Consider the following 11,213-nt stretch of genomic DNA (forward strand, 5'->3'; position numbering starts at 1 on the left):
AGGGCAGAGCATGGAACCAAAGAGGATTAGTCTCAATCCTCAAGATCTGATGGGATTGCCTTGATGGGTTTTGGACTTTCTTGGGACCTGTCATCCCTTCCTTCTTTCCACTTTCTCCCTTTTCAATGAGAATGTTTATCCTATGCCTGTCCTACCACTGTACTTTGGAAACACATAATTTGTCTACTTTCACATGTTCACAACTGGAGAGGGATTTTGCCTCAGAATAAATTATAGCTCAAGTCTCACTCATACCTGATTTAGATGAGACTTTGGTATTTAGACTTTATTGTTGATACTGGAATGAGTTAAGATTTTTGGCTGTTGGAATGGAATGAATATATTTTATATGTGATAAGGACATGAATTCTGGGGCCCAGGAGAAGAATGCTGTGAACCGAACTATATCCTCTCAAAATTCGTGTTGAAGCCCTGATTCCCAATGCGACTTTATTGGAGACAGAGATTTTAGAACGTAATTAAGGTTAAGTGGGGTCATAAGAGTGGTGTCTCATCCAGCAGAATTGGTGATCTTAATAGAAGAGTAAGGGAGCTCTCTATCTCTCACTGTCTGTATGTGTGTGTGTGTGTGTGTGGGTGTGCACATGCACCAAGAATAGGCCATGTGAGGATGTAGCGAGAAGGCAGTTGTCACTAGGAACCAAGCAGGCCAGAATTTTTATCTTGACTTCCCAGCCTCCAGAAAAAAAGGGTAAAGATTAAAATCAGCAAAGGGAAAATGTGCATGGGTGAGGTCCAGGAGAAACTGGGCACAAACTTCCATGTATCACTTCCCAATGGAGTCACATGGTGAATGCTTAATTCTCCCAGGAATGAGGTGTGAGAAAACGTGTGAAATATCGTCAATCAAGGAAGCTCACCTGAGTCTTGATGTCCGGGGATTTTACTGGGAGGTGATTCATGTGTGCATGAAGCACCTGCATAACTGAGCTTAACTACTCAATCTCCAGTCCCCCAGAGGTCAACCTGATACAGCACGACCCATGACTTCAGACGTACAAAAACCGGCATTCACCATAAGTCATACTATTAGCATAAACCATCTGATCAAACTGATAAAGTGTGCAAGACTCCAAGCATACAAAGCGCTCTCATCAGAGAGGATGTTACAAGCACTCAGAGGTTATCTCCTGGTCACTGGACCACACACAGTCCTCCTGAAGACAACCTTTCCTTTGAAATGTGCAGAGTTTGAGCCACATTAGCCTGCTGAGTTAACCCTTCACTGCATAGGTATTAGGGTAAGACTGTCCTCATAGAATGTGTTAGAAAGTGTTCCCTCTGCTTCTATCCTGTGGAAGATATTGTGTAGAATTAGTATCATTTCTTCCTTAAGTTTTGGATAGAATTCACCACTAAAACCATATGGCTCTGAGGGTTTCTTTTTTGGAAGGTTATTAATTATTGATTTCATTTCTTTAACAGATATAGACCAATCCAGATTATTTATTTCTCCATATGAATTCTGGTAGTTTGTGTCTTTCAAGGAGTTGGTCCGTTTTATCTAAGTTAGTAAGTTCATTGACATAGAGTTGTGTGGCTCTCCTTCATTACTCTTTTAGTGTCCACAGGATCGGTAGTGATGACCTCTATTTCATTTCTGATATTGATAATTTGTGTCCTCCCTTGTTTCTTGTTAGCCTGGCTGAAGGTTCATCAATTTTATTTATCTTTTCAAAGAACTAGTTTTTGGTTATGCTGATATTCTCTATTGTTCTCCTTTTTTCAATTTTCTTAATTTCTGTGCAATTTTTGTTATCTCTTTCCTTCTGCTTCCTTTAACCTTCATTTGTTATTCTTTCTCTATCTAGTTCCTTAAGGTGGAAATTTAGGTTATTGGTTTTATGTCTTCTTTTCTAGTACATGCATTTAACGTTACATTATTTGTTATACAACATTATGTAAATTTTTATAAGCACTAATTTTTCTGCATCCCACAAATTTTGATGTTATATTTTCATTTTCATTCGTTTCAAAATTTTTAAATTTCTCTAGAGATGCTTCTTTGACCCATATTTTATTTCAAAGTGTGTTGTTTAATTTCCAAATATTTGAAGATTTTTCAGCTTTCTATTTTTGATCTCTGGTTGAATTCCACCGTGGTCTGAGAACATATTTTGTATGAATTCTATTCTTTTAAATCTGTTAAAGTGTGTTTTTTCACCAAGAATATGGTCTGTTTAGCAAGTGCCATGTGAGCTTGAGAAGGAGGTGTTGCAACTGTTATTGGATGGAGAAGTCTGTAAATGTCTATTGGATCAAGTTGATTGACAGTGCTGTTCAGGTAAACTATAGTCTTACTATTTTTATGCTTCCTTGATCTGTGAATTGCTAAAAGAGGAATGTTGAAGTCTAGCTACAGAAGTTGTTTCGCCATTGCTTTTTCAGTTCTATTAGTTGTTGTTTCACATATTTTGATGCTTTATTGGTAAGTACACGTGTTTAGGATTGCTAGATCTTCTTGGAGAATTAATCCCTTTATCGTTATGCAGTGCCCCTCATTGTCGCTGATAATTTTCCTCATTCTGAGGTCTGTTCTGTCTGAAATTAGTATAGTTACTCTCGTTTTCTTTTAATTAGTGTTAGCATTGTATACTTTTCTCTATCATTTAATTTTAACTTTTCTGAGTCTTTATATTTAAAATGAGTTTCCTGTAGACAACATGTAATTTTATTCACTCTGACAATATCTGTCTCTTAATTGGTGCATTTAGATCATTCTCACTTAAATTATTGACATGGTTGAGTTAATATCTGCTATGTATGTAACTTTTTAATTCCTTGCATTTCTTCTTTGTTTTCTTTTTCCCCTCTTTTTTCTGCTTTCTTTGGATTTCATTAAGCATTTTATGTCATTTGAATTTTCCTTTCTCTGTTAGCCTTATTATCAATTATACCACTTTCAAAAAAATTTAGTGTTTTCTTCAGAGTTTAGAATATACATTGCAAATTAATCTAAATCACTTCCAAGTAATACTATACCACTTCAAGTGTAATACTACATGTTGCGTAGAGTATTTCCAATTCCTCCCTCCTTCTTTAATGACATTTCTGTCACTCATTTCACTTATCCATATGCCACACTCAATACATTGTTGATATTACTACAAATAAAATTATATTTTAGATCTATTAAAATAAGAAAAATAAAATATTTTATTTTTGTTCACTTGTTCTTTCTCCAACCCTCTTCCTTTCTCTGTTGCAGATCTGAGTTTCTGACTTATATCATTTTCCTTCTCCCTTAAGAACTTCTTTTAATGTTTCCTTCAGGGCATATCTGTTGAGTATGCATTCCCTCAGTTTGTGTGTGTATGTGTGAGTGTGTGTGTGTACACACACACACACTCACACATGAGAAAGAGACGTAGTCTTTAAGTACTTTTGAAGGACAGTTTTTGAAGGATAATTTCACTGGGTATAGAATTCTATTTTTTTCTTTCTTTCGATACCTTACAAATTTCACTCTGCTTTTCTTGTTTGCATGACTTCTGATGTGGAGTCCACTGTAATTGTCATTTTTTTCCTCTTTAGGTCAGGTGTGTTTGCTCCATCCCTTCTGATTTCTTCCAAGATTTTTCTCTTTGTCTTTGGTTTTCTGTAGTGTGAATGTGATGTGCCTCAGCGTAGTTTTAGTTTGTTTGTTTTGTATTTATCCTTTGCTGTTCTCTGAGCTTCCTGGATATGTAGTTTGGTATTTGTTATTAATTTTAGAAATATTTTGTCCATTACTTCAATATTTCTTCTGCTCTATATTCTCTTTCTTCTCCTTCTGGTATTTCTAATACACACATGTTACTTTTTGAAATGTCCCAAGTTCTTAGAGTTTCTGTTCTTTAAATTTTTTTGTTCTTTTTACTGGCTGCATTTCAGGTTGGGAAGTCTGTTGGCCTATAAACAAGCTCACTGAATCTTCCCTCAGTTGTTTCCACACTGATGGGAACAAAAAGTATTCTTCATTTTTATTACAATGTTTTTGATTTGTAGCATTTCTTTTTGATACTTTCTTAGAGATTCCACGTGTCTGCTTACATTAGCCATCTATTCTTGGATATTGTCTCATTTCTTTTTCAATTGAAGCATTTAGCAGTTAATTTATAGTTATTTTAAATTCTCTTTCTGATAATTCCAAAGTTTGTGTCATATCGACTCTGGTATGATGCTTGCTTCCTCTCTTCACATTTTTTTCTTGCCTTTTGGCATACCTGGTAGTTTCTGGTTGAATCACGTTGATTTAACAAATTGAATCATGTTGTATTGGGGAACAGGAACTGAGGTAACTAGGTCTTCAGTGTGAGGATCTATGCTAATCTGGGTAAGAGTTGGGCAGTGATTAATGTTTGCTGTAGCTGTAGCTGCCAGTGACTTTTAATTCCTCTGAGGTCCTTATTTTTGTCTCCCTACATCACTTTTGGTTTCCCTAAGTATTCCCTCCTCAGGGTCCATCTGCATCTTACATCTTTCAGCAGTGTTCCACTGTTATTATACTGGAATCCAGTGTGTGTAGTGTTAAGGTGTGGGACAGGGGGCCAATGCTGTTGCCTTATGATTAAATCTGAGTCTTTTAATAGGCCTGCAACTGTGGGCTAAGACCTTGACTGGTGTTTCTATAGATGTTTAGCTTCCCCCATCACCTTAGGTTAGACAGGAAGGCGAGAGTGGGCTGGAGTGGGAAGACTTTCCTTACCCTACCTGGGATAAGGCTCTGGTTAAAAATCCTTTCCCCTTGAAAAGTAGGTCTTTGTTATGGAGAATGCTCCGGACATGTTTCACAATGATTGCTCTTCCCCTCCAGCTGCCAGAGTCACAAGGTCAGAAATCTTGTATGTTCACTGTGAGAACCTGGTGGGGCTCCTGGAGATAAAAACTGTGAGAGTGGGGGTCATACAAGACTGCAGCTCCCTTGAGTTTTTCACTCACACTGGTTCAAACTCAGCCTCCAGCAATTCATCAAAATTACTATTTCAGTTTCCTTACCAGTTTATGGCTCTAGCGGCTTCTGCTCCAGGTAAGCAGATATCATCTGTGACTCTCTGGTTCTGGATTTTTCTCCAGATTTCAAGGTAACACATTTTCTTATAATCTCACTTCTCTGATGAGTCCAAGAAAAGTCATTGATTTTCAGTTTATTCTTCTTTTTCTTGATGTAGGCACAAGAATGACATCTTGCAAGCTCTTTGCACATTGGAGTTTAATCTAGAATTCTGTAACATGAATGTTTTATTATGGTGTTCATCAGTCTTCTTTCTGTAAGATAGCATCATCTCTATGAGTTCATCACATACAGAAGAATTCCACAGAGAAAAACTAATTGCATAGTGTCTTCCAATTTAGATTTATCAAACAAGCAAGCAGTGCATGTCAATACTGTCAAGCATTTTACTTTAAAAAGTTGACTATCTTTTCATACAGTACTGCAGACTCTGGGTTCAGGAGTCTTGCTGTTTCAACTCCCCATGGATACATAAATACTTAACAACTATGTTTATGGCTCCACCTGCATTTTGCAAATGCTCTCTGCATCTCTAGTTGACCTGCGTTGGAATCAACTAGTGGGTGAAAGACAGACCTCATCAGATCAAACCTCATCATGGACAGTCACCATCTGGATAGTTATCAGTGATATACACTGTAAATGTAAATATGCCACTTTGATAAAGTCCATCGCATATGAATGTTGCTCTGACCTACATTAATGAAGAGCTATAAGATGGCTGCACATAGACACCAGAGAACTTCTGCTTCACAAGCAAGGTAAATACCGCAAGAAGGGAGTGTTCCAGATGGAAGGGTCTGTAAAAAGCATGTGTGCCATTTGTTTACTGCTGGGAGCAGGAGATACAGTCTTAGTTAGGAGCAAAGCAATTTTGCGAATAGAAGGCAGCTGTATTTTTGGAGCTGTGCATGGAGTTATGGTTTTCATGCTGTTAAAATATTCTCTTGACCACCAGATTGTTTGCACACAGAGCTTATAGACATGTTACAGAAAATGGTTCATAACATGTATCTCACAAAGAAATAAATGCCCTGTGTTACCAATTTCATCAACTCATCATTTTCCTGTTGACCTGTGGCACACCTCATCCTGATGCCTTCAGTAGAGTGCCCTTGGCACTTGACTGTCCTGGCCCAACAGCTTATCTGTTCACAGTGCAAGCCCAGCCCCTACCCATCATTCCATCCAATTTGGATTGTTTTTGTTTAAGAAAGTTATTTAAAAGAATGGCCAAATGTTGAGGAGGACATATTGAATTCATCACCAATACACAGCAGGATGCTGTAATTAAATCTTTACTTGGAGCCTAAACTCTGTGTTGTAATCTTGAAATTAATATTACCTCTACCTTCCATTTTCTAGTCTGAAATAATAATATTCATAAATATTAATACATTATGAACTCTGAAGTGCTATGCAATCCCAAGATATTATCTCCTTCTGGTACTTTAGTACTTAAAAATATTATAGTAAAACTTTTTTTCCTAAATATTTTAATTAGAAAAAATTATCTTTCATTATGTAAGGGCAGCAAGGATGTAAGTGAATTTAAACAATGAAATACAGCTCTTGCTTTATGAGTTGTATTCTTATGAAATGTGGCCAGTAGACTCTACGGTGGGCCCCATTATCCTTGCTCCCTAGTATTTGTGCTTTGTCTGTTACCTTCCCCTTGAGTGTGGGTGAGACTTATCAATTGCTTCTAACTAATAGAATATGGCAAAGGAGACATGATGAACTAGATTATGTGTATATATTACAAAAGATTGTGACCCATCTTGCCAAGAGACTCTCTCTCACTGGATTTGAAGAAGTGAGCTGCCATGTTGTGAGGCACCATGTGGACAAGGACATGTGGCAAGGAGCAGAGGCTAGCCCTTGACTTACAGCCAGCAGGAAACTGAGGCCCTCAGTCTGGCAATCTGCAAGGGACTGAATTCTGCCAACAACACTGTGAGTTTGGAAGCTGATCCCTCCCAACTGAGCCTCCGATAAGATCCCCATTTGACAGACACATTGATTGCAGCTTTGTGAGACCCTGAAGCAGAGGACTCAGCTACACTGTGCTCAGACTCCTGCCCTGGAGAAACTGTGAGGTAAGAAATGTGTGCTGTTTTAAGCCACTAAGATTATAGCATGATTGTTAAGCAGCAATAGATAACTAGTACACTGAGTTTTACAATGTTCATTTTAATTTAAACACTGAACATAACTCCTGAATTTGATTTTATTCATTTGCTCTAAATGAGCACTCCTGTTGAAATTTGCCACATGAATGGGAAAAATAGCCAACCTTTATTGGACTCTTCCTAGGTACCAAGCATGCACTAAGCACTTTACAGGCATTATCTTTACTGACTGTTTTCCAGCATGGAAGATACACCTCTCATCATCATCCATTAAATCAGTCATCAATCAATCAGTCTGAAAATCACAATGCACCTTCAGTACAGATAGAAGAGAAAGCACTTAACTCTAAGAAATAGCTGGTAGGCTGTAACAACCAGAATTCACTGAGCACAAAACTCTGTTACTAATAATACAGATTATTGAAAACAAGCAAAATTCTCACAATCTTTGGCAAAATTATTAAAGACAAACTACTGGCTTTGAATCAGTATGACATCGACATCATCTCACTCAACCCTCTTGATAGAATCAATAACTCATCTTGACAGATGAAATTATATGAGAAATGTAATCACCAGAAGGGATGAAAAACAAAGAGACACATTTGCCATTTGCAAGCAGTTGTCTACAATGAGGTCATGATTATAATGTATCCTCCAAGAGGCAAAGATGAAACGTAAATTACCAACGCAAAGATGTTTATTTCAAATCATAATCTTCTTTTAAAGAAAATCCTTAAAAAGAGAAAAATAACATGTCAAAGACCCGCAGACAGTAAAAGAGTTTGAACTATCCTCTAACATGTTGGATGTAAACTTATTACTACCAACCTCCTGACTTAAAAGCAACAAAATATTTTTATAAAATATCGTTCAAATTTAATATGCAGATTCCCAAAAGAACCTCATGATAGGACTTCAGAGTCGTATTTTGGTTACTTAAAATGTAGTAATATCAGTGATGTATTTGCTTTTACAGAAAGTATTGACATGACATTAGAATTTCTTCAAATGTATTTTTTTATTTGGAACCAATAAAACTTTTAGTTTTTCTGAAATATTTGTCTGTGCATTACTATGACTACATATATAGGCTTCTGTTCAACTTGGTGATTTACTGTTCCCTTTGAACTAAATCTTATTAATATATTATCTTATCTGAATTACTTCATTTGAATTGTTCAAATTTGTTTAACAATGAATACACTATTAGTATTTCCTTTCACACAATCATATTATATTTGACTTTATTTTCCTGTAAATATTTTAATATATTTACTGTATATTATTTTTCTTGTTTGTCTCCAAGGTTGGTAGAAATTTACTGTAAATTTTGAAATTTTGTGTATATAACTATGGAGTGCTGTTTTTAAATGGATAAAACTGTTTCCCTTCCATAAAAATTGAAATTATATTTTCAATTTTTCCCCAGTATAGGTATGACTAACAATATTTAACTTTTGTCTGGAACTTTTTCTAATTAAATTGAGATATGTCTCATAACCTGGCAGATGGTAATCAACTTAGAGTTACCACATGAAGTGATTTCTCTCATTTTACAAATGAAGTAGTCAACCATGAATGTTGAAATGACTTACACTTGATCCTACTGATAGTAGAAAGTGGAGTCAGGTTGGATCCAATGATTGTGAGATTCTAAAACTGATGTTCATTTAAGAGCGAAAATTAAGAGTCTTAACCAAAATAACATCCCATCTGTGATGGCCTATATTATTTCAGCTTAACATTGTTTTGTAAATATTAAACTGTCACTTTTTATTTGTTTATTTCTCCAGAAACATCTCCTTAATATAACCATACACACACATTTGAACTGAAAGTAGTTTTTCTATGCTTTGTGTGTTTATTTTGTGTTTACTGTTTCCTTGTGTCTTGTTATGAGGCCACGAGTAGGGTGAGAAGGAAAGGGTTAATATGTTCTGCCCCTCTGAAATTACTACCCACAACCAAAATCATAGCTTAGTTTCTTCTCAAAACACATGTTTGCCATTTTTAATCACAGACTCAGTGATTAAGAATGGAATGAAAAAGAGACATGACTAAGGAGCAATTCAAACAAACAAAGAATTAAGATGTTGTGATATGTTTATAAAGACTAGAGACATCTGGAATATTCCAACTAAATAGTACAGATAATGCACTCTTTCTTTTAATAAGGGCTTTGAGTACCATAAAATATCAAAGTGCTTAAGTGTTCCTGAGATCTTCTTTTATTTTTCTTTTGTCTTCTAGTATATGCCAAGTTCTGGGTTTTTCTTTATCCCAATGTGTATTATGTTCACTACTCCTGACTCATATTAGATTTTAATCTTTTTTATTAAAGAGAATATTGTATTCAAATAGTATCATGTTAATCAAATCTTGATGAATTATGCTTGTCATATGATTATTCACTTAGGCTGTCTCTATTCAAAAGGAAGATATGCGATGCTAAATTGGCGGTAAACATTCTGATACTAAACAGAGTTTCTCCTTTATTTGAAAGAGAGTAATATATAAATATGGAATAATTTTTATAATCTGTGACTGTATCAGTCAAGGCCCAGTTGCAAGAACTATTAGGCAGTCTAGCTGCTTCAAGAAGCACATTTAGGGAATTAGTGCTTTCAGAATTATTGGGAGGGTGCTAGAAACAGAAAACTACCATGGGCACTGTGAATTCTGCCACAATCAGTGAGGTAGAGAAATAGGAGGTCATCACTGAAATAACTAACTTCACCAACCCCCCGAAATAACTGTGATCTGGGGTTAGAAATTCCCTGCAGCTGCAAATGGAACAATTGTTGCTTCTCAACACACACAGATTGGACACTGGCACACCAATGTGGATATGCATCCATGGCTTTGCTGGCTGGCAGAGAAAGAGCTAAGCAAAATGAAGACAGCCTCTTGCATCTGTTTAGCTAACAAATTCCATGTCTGTGCATTTAAATAGAGGAATATTATATGAAGAACCATGGATGAGAGAGTGTCTGAAGTTTCTAGAAATGCATACTAGAGGTAGGCTGGAAGGAATAGAAGGCAAGCGTCAAGCCACAATACCCACCATAGTGTTTTGATTTTTTTTTTTTAAATTTCTCATTAAATATTCTTTGTAGTACTGTTCAATATCCTCTTTTGAGCCCCTGGAATCATCTGTGAGTACCACCTTTTACCACATTTTAGAAAATAATATTTTCAACTGTGGCATTCAAACTACTTATTCCTGCATTTTTAAATTTTTTGTGTGTGTGAGGAAGAATTGCCCTGAGCTAACATCTGTGCCAATCTGCCTCTACTTTGTATGCAGGATGCCTCCATAGCATGGCTGATGAGTGGACTAGGTCCACACCCGGGATCCAAACCTGGGAACTCAGGCCACCAAAGAGGAACACATGGAAATTTAACCACTTAGCCACCAGGCTGGCCCCCTTTATTCTTAGTTTTAAGCATCCTATGTAGGATGAAATTGAGCAAACATTTGTTGAATACCATCTGAATTCCAGCTATCACACTAGTTTCAGAGAAAACAAAATTATTTATTTTCCCTGCACCTGTGACATCATGCTAGTCAATATATCCTAATTAAGACAAAGTAGTAGAAGGAGGAGCAGAAAGAGGAAGCTAGAAATAAAGTTTTATGAATACTTAGTCTCTAGACAACAGAAATAATGACAAATTTAAAAGAAAGGTAGGTATTTAGAGAGGAAAACAAATAGTTTTAACAACAATAGCAGCAACACCGAAAACAACATCTGAAACGTCAATTGATTAAATTAGCAATGAACATGAATGATTTCTTTTAAAAAAAGGAAAACAAATAGCTAATATGTGACAAATGTAGTAGAAATACATGTTAAAAGAAGGTACCTCTTTAATCCCCCTTAGGGCCAGGATTTAAGAAGTGCTATATTAAAATGCATTTGTTTCTCTGTTTTGCTGGGAGGAGAGCTCTGACACACCTTGGTTTCGATTATAAATTGGTGCATCATTTCTGGAAAGCAACTTGGTAATAATAATAAGGGTCATTAAAAATTTAAATTCTGTTTAAATTTCTATAATTTGAC

The 11,213-nt window shown here is 36.0% G+C and overlaps 1 pseudogene; it reads right to left on the minus strand.

Moving 5' to 3' along the window:
- Positions 1-5,147: 5,147 nt before the first annotated feature.
- LOC124237278 (AKT-interacting protein-like) lies at positions 5,148-6,000 on the minus strand (annotated as a pseudogene).
- Between the last annotated feature and the right edge of the window lie 5,213 nt (positions 6,001-11,213).

Source organism: Equus quagga, chromosome 3, assembly GCF_021613505.1.
Source record: "Equus quagga isolate Etosha38 chromosome 3, UCLA_HA_Equagga_1.0, whole genome shotgun sequence".
NCBI lineage: Eukaryota > Metazoa > Chordata > Mammalia > Perissodactyla > Equidae > Equus > Equus quagga.